Source organism: Symphalangus syndactylus, chromosome 10 (assembly GCF_028878055.3).
Source record: "Symphalangus syndactylus isolate Jambi chromosome 10, NHGRI_mSymSyn1-v2.1_pri, whole genome shotgun sequence".
NCBI lineage: Eukaryota > Metazoa > Chordata > Mammalia > Primates > Hylobatidae > Symphalangus > Symphalangus syndactylus.
In genome coordinates this window covers 83181282-83191735 of record NC_072432.2, presented here as the reverse complement: position 1 = coordinate 83191735, position 10454 = coordinate 83181282, and the positions used below count along the sequence as shown (strand labels likewise).

The following is a 10454-nucleotide window of genomic DNA, read 5'->3' as shown; positions in this document are numbered from 1 at the left end:
ACATTATCAAAAAGTGAAAAATAAACCTACAAAATGGGAGAAAATATTCACAAATCATATATTTTATAAAGGTTTAATATCTAAACTATATAAATATATTCTACAGCTCAATAACAAAAAGACAAGCAATGCAATTTAAAAAGGGGCAGAGCTTGAATAGACATTTCTGCAAAGAAGATAGACAAATGGCCAATAAGCACAGGAAAAGATGTTTAATATCATTAGTCAAGAGAAAAATGCAAATCAAAACCACAAAGAGATACCATAGCACTGACAATACCACTTAGATACCACAAAGGATGGCTATCATTTTAAAAATGGCAGGGGTGGGAGGGAATAAGTGTTGGCAAGAGTGTAGAGAATTGGAACCATCATACATTGCTGGTGGGAATGTAAAATGGTGCAGCCACTATGGAAAAGAGTTTGGCAGTGTCTCAAAAAGCTAAACAGAGAATTAATATATGACCCAGCATTTCCACTCCTAGGTATACATACACACAGAGAAAAAATGGAAAAGGGGACTTGAATAGATATCTGTATGCCAGTGTAGACTGTGGCATTATTTACAATAGCCAAAAGGTGGAAGCGACTCAAGTATCCATCAAAAGATGAATGAATAGACAAAAAAAGTGGTACAGCCAAACAATGGAATATTATTCTGCCTTAAAAAGAAATGCAGTTCTGATATGTGCTACAGTATGAATGAACCTTGAAAATGTTATTCTAGGTAAAATAAGCCAGACACAACAGGATATATATTGTATGACTCTCCTTATATGAAATATCTAGAATAGGCAAATTGAGAGACAGAAGTAGATTAAAGATTTACAGTAACTGGGAGGACAGAAGAATGGAGAGTTATTGCTTATCTGTTACAGAGTTATTACTTATCAGTTTCTGTTTGGGGTGATGAAACAGTTTTGAAAATGGTGATGGTTATACAATCTTGTGAATGTAATTAATCCCACTCACTGAATTGTATGTTTAAAATTGTAAACTAGCAAATTTAATGTTATATATAACCACAAGTTTAAAAAAAAAATGTAATAAGCCAAAAACCATTGAACTGTACACCTTACATGGGTAAATTTGTATGATATGTGAATTATATCAGTATCTACATAATTATATAACCTAGATCTATAATCTATAATTATATCTAAGGCTATTAAAAAGAGAAAAAGTGATCTTTAAAAAGAAGAAAATCTTGTCACTTGTGACAACATGAACAACCCTGGAAGACATTATATGAAGTGAAATAAGCCAGGTCCAGAAAGACAAATACCATATGATCTCATTTACATGTGGAGTCCAAAAAAGTAGATTTCATAGGTGAGTACAGTAGTGGTTACCAGCAGCTAGGGCGTTGGGAGGGTTAGAGGGATAAGGGAGATTCTGTTCAAAGGATACGAAATGTCAGTTAGACAGGTGAAACAAGTTCAAGAGATCTATTTTATTATACATTATGGTAGCTACTGTTAATAATTACATATTGTTTACTTGAAAATTGCTTAAGAGAATAGATTTAGTTTGATTTACCCATTGTACAATGTATACGTATTTCAAAATATCATGTTGTACCCCATAAATATCTACAATTTTGGCCAGTGCTTTGGGAAGCCGCGGTGGGAAGATTGCTTGAGACCTAGGAAATTCAAGACCAGCCCGGGCAATGTGGCAAGACCTTGACTCTAGAAAAAAAATAAAAATTAGCCAGGTACAGTGACATGCTCCTGTAATCCCCATTACTCAGGAGGCTGAGGCAGGAGCCCAGGAAGTGGAGGGTGCAGTGAGCTATGATCGCACCACTGCACTCCAGCCTGGGCAACAGACTGAGACTCTGTTAAATAAATAAATAAATAAACATGGGAGTAATTGCTGCAGACATGACCAACAAATTAATGCTTAAATTAGACCTCCTGCCTTATTGCAAGGAGAGGGCTTTCTGTGTCCTGACGTTTCTTGCCTTGGTGTACCGGAAGAATCGGATCCCACGTGAGGGCTTGGAGAATGAGTGCAAGGTTTTATTGAGTGGAAGTAGCTCTCAGCAGATGGAGAAGCCAGAAGGGAGATGGAGTGGGAAGGTGGTTTCTCCCTGGAGTCCGGCTGCTCAGGAGCCCAGATCTCCCCTGACCACCTGGGGCCAAAATCTGCATCATTCCGCCGGTGGATGGCCTGCTGGTTGATGGCCTGCCTGCATCTGTTGTGTGCTCTTCCCCTGGCATGCTCCTATGCACGTCCAGCCGCTTGTGTGTTCTTCTGCCAATGTGTTCCTCTCAATGTCCAGCTGCTTGTGTCTCTGTCTGCTAGGGTCTCAGGGTTTTTATAGGCACAAGGCAGGGGTGTGGCAGGCCAGGGTGGTCTTGGAAAATGCAACATTTGGGCAGAAAGGCAGGAGTGCGTGTCCTCACCTAGGTCCGTGGGGACAGGCTCAGGGGTGGAGCCCTAGGCAGGGCCCATGCCCTTCCCTTCCCAGCACTTCCCTGCCCCACTCCCATGTCAATTCCAGTAATGACATACTTTTCATTATTTCATGTGGCTTCTTAAGTCTACTTTATGCAGTGGGCTGTGGTGACATAAAGATATTCACTGATAGACTACCATGGTATACCATGTGTCCTAGGACTAGAAAATTTGTTCCTCAGTTTTCTGGTTTTAAAATAAAGATAATAAAGATTCCTTCCTCACAGGGTAGTTGTGATGATTAAGTTAATTAATACATGTAAAATGCTTAGAATAGTACATAGCACATAATAAGTGCTATATAATTGTTAGATATTATTCCGAGTTCCAGGAATCAGAGATACATCAGTGAAAAAAACAGATAAAAATCTTTGCTTTCATAAAACTTCATTCTAGAGAAACAGCAAATGAACAAACAACATATATAATATGTCAAAATGTAGCAAGAACCATGAAGAACAAAAGCAAAAAAGGAAGATAAAAAATACGGGGAGGAGGGTGGTTGGGGAACTATTTTACATAGGGTTCTCTTGGAAGGCCTCAGTGAGGTAACATTTGAGCAAAGACTTGGAAGCAACATGGTAGTAAGCCATGCAGATATTTAATGGAAAATCATTCCAGGCAGAGGGAATAGCAAGTGCAATCATTCCAGGCAGAGGGAATAGCAAGTGCAAAATTCCTGAGGTAGTTTGCCTGGACTTTTGAAGAACCAACAATGGGTATGGGGGGAGGGAGGGTCAAAGGAGTAGAACAATCAAAAGGGGATAGTAGAAGATCAAGTCCCAGTGGCTGGGGAAAGAGGACTTGTAGTTCTCACAGGTAACTATAAGGATTTTTGCTTTTACTCTGAAGCTATTGGAGGTTTCTGAGCAAAGAGTAATCATGATTTGACTCATGCTTTTAAAAAGATCACGCTGACAGTTGTGTTCAGAATAATCTGTAAACAGATAAGCATGTGGTGACTCATGCCTATAATCCCAGCATTTTGGGAGGCCGAGTTGGGAGGATTGCTTAAGCCTGGGAGTTCAAGACCAGCTGGGCAACACAGGGAGACCTTGTCTACACACACACAGACACACACACACTAATTTTTTAATTAGCTAGGTGTGGTAGTGTGCACCTTTAGTCCCAACTATTCTGGAGGAGAATTGCTTGAGCCAGCCCCAGCCTGGGCAACGGAGCAAGACCGTGTCTCTAAAAAGAGAAAGAGAGAGAGAGAGAGAGCATGAGAGTGAGTGCAAACAGTATAGGAGGCTTTGCAATAATTCAGGAGAGACATGATATTGACAATAATCCAGGAAAGAGAAGCAGTGAAGATAGTGAGAAGTAGTCTAGATATATTTTGAAGTCAGAATCAACAAGATTTTTTGAATGATTGGATATAAAGTATGAGAGAAAAATGGGAGTCAAAGCCAGGCATGGTGGTGCGCACCTATAGTCTCAGGTGCTTGGGAGGCTGAGGTGAGAGAATCCCTTGAGCCCAAGAATTTGAGGCCAGCCTGGGCAATGCAGCAAGACCACCGTCTCTTAAAAAAGTAGAGGTGTCAAAGACTGGTCTGAGTATCTGGAAAGATGGAGGTAACATTAACTGAAACAGAGAAAACTGAGGCTTAAGCAGTATTTGAACATCTCCCATTTACCATTTTAAATCCTCCCAGCCTCACTCCTTATTCTAGGTGTTGCTGCAGTGACCAATTCTGTGCAGGCATTAACTGCCCTCTGTCAAAGGCCATGTAACAGCACCTTGCCTCTCTCACTCCCTATCCATGGCATAGGATATTGCATCTCATGCCATAGTATGGAATACCTGCAGAAGTCCACCCTACATGTATATATGCAACTAGAAGAAGTATGTGGTGAAAACTTTGACCAATGACAGACAGGAGCCAATGGATAAGTGTTTTCCTCTTTCTTCACTCCAGTGCAGAGTTCTGAGACACATTTCATAAGGTACACATTTCAGAAAACACTACAGGATTTATCAACTAATTGCCAATAGTGGGAGTCAGTTCAATAATTTACCCTTGACTTTTCCTTCTTCTCTGTTTTATTTCCTCTGAATTCCAATCCTAGTCTATTAATTCATATTCTCAAGCAAACTCCCTGCACATTAGCCTGTGTCTTAGGCTCTGCTTTCAGGTGAATCCAGGCACCAAAAGTAACCTTAATAAGCAAATCTTCAGTGTGGAATTTTGGAACCTGACCCTATAACACTGATCACAAGACAGTAAGGAACCCTGCTGGTGGTAAGTGGTGAGTGGTAAACTACAAGTGATGGCAACCTCTGGCATGCAGTAGAGTCGCAATTACTCAGACACTCAACAGTAGTAGAATGGAATGAGATACAAGCAGAAGATGAGGCATTGGATTAGATGGTGGATATGGTACTTGACCATTATGGAAGCAACTATAACTATAAAGCAGGCTGACTTCTGTTAACCACTTTGGAGATCTTAACAAAAGAAAATGACAGGCTCAGTCCACCCAACTATCTAATCAGGAAACACTATGAAAGCCTTGCAGGCAATGTAGCCACTGAGCAGATTGTACTGAAAATCATCCCCAGGATCTAATCAAAAGGGTTATGCTTATACTCCATTCCAACCATAGCTGCAAATGCACAGCATGTAAACATCAGTCATGCTAAATCAGGTCCCTAATGGAAAAATAATAGACCTTTGAGATCTAGAATGGGGGCATTTGTGTGAGACTTATAATCTTAAATTCCCAGATTTTGTTTTTTCCTCTATACCAAGTCTTCTTCTTGGAAAAAAACAAAACAAAACAACAACAACAACAACAACAAACAGCCTCCCTTGTCTGGAAATGCTTCAATATGGCCTCATTTTCCACAATATATACCTCTATTAACACCCCCTTGCCACATACACACACTGTCTCAAGCCTATAACCAGGGTCAGATTTCAACACAACCTATGTGGGGAATTGCAATCTCTGATCCAGGAAGAGCCAGAAAAGGGCTTCTAAACCTTGGTACTAGCGACATTTGGGCTGAATAATTCTTTGTTGTGGAGGGCTGTCTTATGTATTCCAGATTGTTTTGAAGCATCTCTGGCATCTACCCACTAGACGATAGTAGAACTCTCTCAGAAATGACAACCAAAAATGTCTCCATACATTGCCAAACACCTCCAGGGGCAAAAAATCATCCCCATTTGAAATTTGCTGAATTAGATGAACTCAAAAGGAATTTCAAAATGGGCTAGCATGTATCCGTAGGAACAAGGGGGACATGAGTGAGAATGAATATTTAGAGTATTAGAGCACAAGAATCAGATTGTAAGGCTGGACAGGGGACATTTTATGATGTGGTGCCATGCACCTATGATTGTGGATTTAATATTTTGACCAACACCTGGAGTAAGTCCTAATACACAACTTTGGGGTCTCCTTAAATATTGGGCATAATGATGATCTGTGCTAAAATGAGGTTGAGATGCTAGAACAATCTTGAATGAGTATCGAGAAAGAATTCAGAAGACTCAGGGAATCAGGAATGTTAGAATGAATTTATTATGTGTGAGTGAAGAATCACCACTAGACTGTTTCCCAGGAGTAAAAATATTGGAATAAACTTAACTGTGAAACTAAAATACCCACCACTTGGATATGTTGCCCAGAAGGGTTGAGATGCAAAGTTGTCCTGATGTTCACACCATTTGTTGCAGCAGATCTGATGGTGCTAGAAGGACCTGTGATGAATAAGAGTACTATATGAAATCTCTGCAAAGCTCCAGTGAGATCACTGCAGCACAGTTCCCTAGTGGTCTACAGGACCATGCCTTCCGAGGCAGAGAACTATTCTCCATTGGGAAAACTAGGGCTGGATATTATCAATCAAACCAAATCGTAAGTACAGAAACAGTCTTCTGAAGTATGGAAATCATATAGATTCTAGTCTAAGTAGGTCCAGAAGACACAGGTAAATTACATGAATGTGTGACCCAGAATCCCCTGGCATGTGCTTTTATAGCATTGACATCTCTTCCTCAATTCACTCCTATGGCCTCTTGGGAGTTCTTTATGAAAACCTCACACAGAATTAAACATTTGAGCCTGATTCACAGATGGGTTGGCACATTATATTGGTGGGTAGGTAAAAGTGAACTGCTACACTTTAGACCTACTCAGGAATGGCTCTAAGAATGATAGCCTGTGGCCAGGCACGGTGGCTCACGCCTGTAATCCCAGCACTTTGGGAGGCCAAGGCAGGTGGATTACGAGGTCAGGAGATCGAGACCATCCTGGCTAACATGGTGAAACCCCGTCTCTACTAAAAATACAAAAAATTAGCCGGGCGTGATGGTGGGCACCTGTAGTCCCAGCTACTCAGGAGGCTGAGGCAGGAGAATGGCATGAACCTGGGAGGCGGAGCTTGCAGTGAGCTGAGACCGCACCACTGCACTCCAGCCTGGGCGACAGAGCAAGACTCCGTCTCAAAAAAAAAAAAGGAATGGTAGCCTGTAGGAATACTTTTCCCGTTGGCAGAGCTTAGAGCAGCACACTTTATTGTTCACTTTATATAGAAGGATAAGTGGCCTGAAGTAAAAATATTTACAGACGTCTAGATTTTCCTTTCTTGCCTACATCTGTAATCACCAGAACTGTATCATTCTTCATCAACATTTCCTCAACCAAGGAATCCACTTTATAGCCCCCCCAAAAGTAACAATGTACACATTGAATATACCATAGAATCCACGGATATTCACGTATATTGCCATATCCCTCATCACTCAGATGCAGCTAGCTTTATGAAATGGTGGAATGGCTATGGTGGAATGGTGGAATGTTATAGGCTCAGCTAATATGTCTTCTTGGGATTGGGCTGTTGTCCTACAGGAGGTGGTAATGCACTGAATCGACTGATAAAGTGTGCCTGTAACAGCTAAAGACATAGCTCCAGAAACCCAGGAATGGGAGAAGGATTGGTCCTTATTACTATCATTCCCAGTGACCCACTTGCAGAATTTGTGTTTCTTGCCCCTCAAATTTAGGATTTGGGCTGGGCAAGGTGGCTCACATCTGTAATCCCAGCACGTTGGGAGGCCAAGGATGTGGCCAAATCACCTGAGGTCGGGAGTTCGAGACCAGCCTGGCCAACATGATGAAACCCCATCTCTACTAAAAAAAAATACAAAAGTTAGCTGGGTGTGGTGGCACACACCTGTAATCCTAGCTACTTGGGAGACTGAGGCACGAGAATTGCTTGAACCCAGGAGGTAGGAGGTTGCAGTGAGCTGAGATCATGTAAGTGTACTCCAGCCTGGGTGACAGAGCGAGACTCTGTCTCAAAAAAAACAAAAATTAGGATTTGCTAGATTGCAATAATTGGTTCTTCAGGGGTTGAGTGGGGAATGCTGCCACCAGGATAAACACTATGGAATTCACTGCACTTAAAATTTTACTTAGTTACTTTGTGCTTCTTACGGAAGTAGACAAGCTGACAAAGAAAGGAGTTACTATGCTTGTGGGAGTAATCAACTGTGATTAGCAAAAGGATCTGGGATTGTTGCTCCACAATAGCACTTGGGAAGAATTTGGAATCCAAATAATTCTCTGGGGCTTACTAGGTATTTCTGTACCCAGGGATAATTTGAACTGGTAATTACAGCAATCATGGCTTAACCAGAGAAAGGAAAATAAAGGCTGAAGGTGGGGGTCATTTCACCAAAGAAACAACCTAGACCAGCTGATGTGCTGGCCAACGGTGAGGGAAAATTAAAATGGGTAGTGGAAGAGGGAGTTAATACAAGTATGGTCCTGACATTGGTGCAGCAGTAAAAACTGAAGCTTATTCTATTAACTCTCTTATATTAAGGCTTTGCTGAGATTATGGCTGACCATAACCTTGAAGAGACCTCTGTGAAGGACTGAATATAACAGAGGGCACAGGCAGATCAGAGTGTTGCAAGGTATGGACACCTTCTATGTCCTTCTGTGCAACTTAGGCCATGACTTCAAATTCCTTCAGCCTATTATTCTAACCACTGCTGCAGCAACCTGCTCGGAGCAGGTTTGATGACCTTTGAACAAGTGCGAAATGCCAGCACCTCTCCTCTCGCTTCCTGCCCCAGCATGTCTCTGATGTGGGAGTCAGCTTGGCATTCATAACTGTGCGATTTGCAAGTGTGGAGTAGTTAATGCCCAAGGGCATTAACCTTCGATCAAAGAGGACAGGAGCTGACATAAAAATGCTTCCTCCGTTCTTTCCTTTAATGGACAGTTCCAAGACTCGTTTCATAAAGCTTCTTAGAAGGTCCTAAGAAAACATTCAAATATGGTGATGACCAATTCAGTAACACATTCTTGTACTGCATCTCCCTCTTTTTTGTTTTGTCTTCTTCCTCTTCCCCCCAAGACCTCGTGGCGCAACGGTAGCGCGTCTGACTCCAGATCAGAAGGTTGCGTGTTCGAATCATGTTGGGGTCAAAAGTAATCATTCCTTTCTTCCTCTTCCCTCATTTTGCTCCCTGGGATCAAATTTCCAAATAAACTATTGCATGTAAGTGTCACTTTGCAGGGAATCCAAGAGGAGAGAGGATAATTTAATTTTTGGACACACAAGTTTGAGGTGTCTGTAAGACATCCAAGTGGAAATGTCAGGCAATGGGCAGTATATACACAAACCTTGAGGTTCAAGAAAGAGATCTAGGCTTCTGAAATGCAATTCATTTCCCAACTTGGAGGAGGGCTATAAACATACAGGTAAATAAAAGAAAGATAATAGGACCAAAAAACACATGCAATTGTCATAGAGTTTCCACAGTAAGCATTCCAGTGCCAAGCAGGAAAGGGTCTTTGTAAAGATATAACCAGATTCTGCTCTTAAAAGGGAAGTCATTTGATGAAAGTGAAAAGTATTCTAACTACTGTTTGCTCATTTAAATTTCTAGCACACTTACCTGATCTGTACCTCTCTTTGGTCACTTATGTTGTGTCCTATTTTATATATATTTGTATCTACACCTTGTCTAGTCCTACCACACTGTGAACTCCTTTAGGATAAGATTCATGCCTGAATCACCTCTGTACCGGGAATCAAAGTGCCTAGCATAAAAAAAAGGTGCCAGGAATATGGAATAAATAAAACACCTACCTTGCAACCAGCAACATTGGCATCATTTATGCCTCCCAAACTTAAATATGCATAAGCATCATCTTGCTAAGATGCAGATTCTGATTCAGTAGATCTGAAGTGAGCCAGAGAGGCTAAATTTCCTAAAAAGCCCCCAGATGTTGCCCAAGCAGCTGATCCACAGACCACACTTTGAGTATCAAGGTCATGAGGACAATGGTTCTCGACCTTAGCTACATATGAGAATCATCTGGGAAGATATTGAAAGTACTGATGTCTGGGTCCCACCCGCAGAGATTCTGATTTAACTCATTTAAGCTCTCCAAAGTTTAAGTAGCAAAGATCTAGAGTTAATAGAGCTTTACATATGAAAAAAGAAAACATGTAATCGAATTTCTTCTTAAACGAATTGCTGCAAATATCTGAATAAATAACTCTTTTTTTTTTTTTTTTTTTTTGAGACGTTGTCTCGCTCTGTCGCCCAGGCTGGAGTGCAGTGGAGCAATCTCGGCTCACTGCAAGCTCCGCCTCCCGGGTTCACGCCATTCTCCTGCCTCAGCCTCCCGAGTAACTGGGACTACAGGCGCCCGCCACCACGCCCGGCTAATTTTTTTGTATTTTTAGTAGAGACGGGGTTTCACCGTGGTCTCGATCTCCTGATCTCGTGATCCGCCCGCCTCGGCCTCCCAAAGTGCTGGGATTACAAGCGTGAGCCACCGCGCCCGGCCCTGAATAAATAATTCTTAATCCCCAACTCTCAAGTCAGTTGCTACGCCACAAAGGCCCCGCCCCTGCCCTTCCCTGACACGCCCCTCCAATGAGGCCTTGCTCCGCCTGGCCACGCCCGTCGGTTGGCGCCCCGCCCCTCCGCGTCTATTGGCCGTTCCCTTTT

The 10454-nt window shown here is 42.0% G+C and overlaps 1 long non-coding RNA gene and 1 other non-coding gene across 3 annotated transcripts; one reads left to right on the top strand and one right to left on the bottom strand.

Moving 5' to 3' along the window:
- Positions 1-1182: 1182 nt before the first annotated feature.
- Positions 1183-10296, bottom strand: LOC129491007 (uncharacterized). Of its 2 annotated transcripts, XR_010113874.1 has the most exons (4): positions 9584-10296; positions 6085-6176; positions 3584-3657; positions 1183-1691 (listed from the first exon to the last, which is right to left on the bottom strand). It is a non-coding gene; the product is annotated as an uncharacterized lncRNA (long non-coding RNA). The 2 variants fall into 2 exon arrangements; XR_010113875.1 differs by lacking the exon at positions 3584-3657.
- TRNAW-CCA (transfer RNA tryptophan (anticodon CCA)) lies at positions 8845-8916 on the top strand. Its single transcript has one exon. It is a non-coding gene; the product is annotated as a tRNA-Trp (tRNA).
- Positions 10297-10454: the final 158 nt, after the last annotated feature.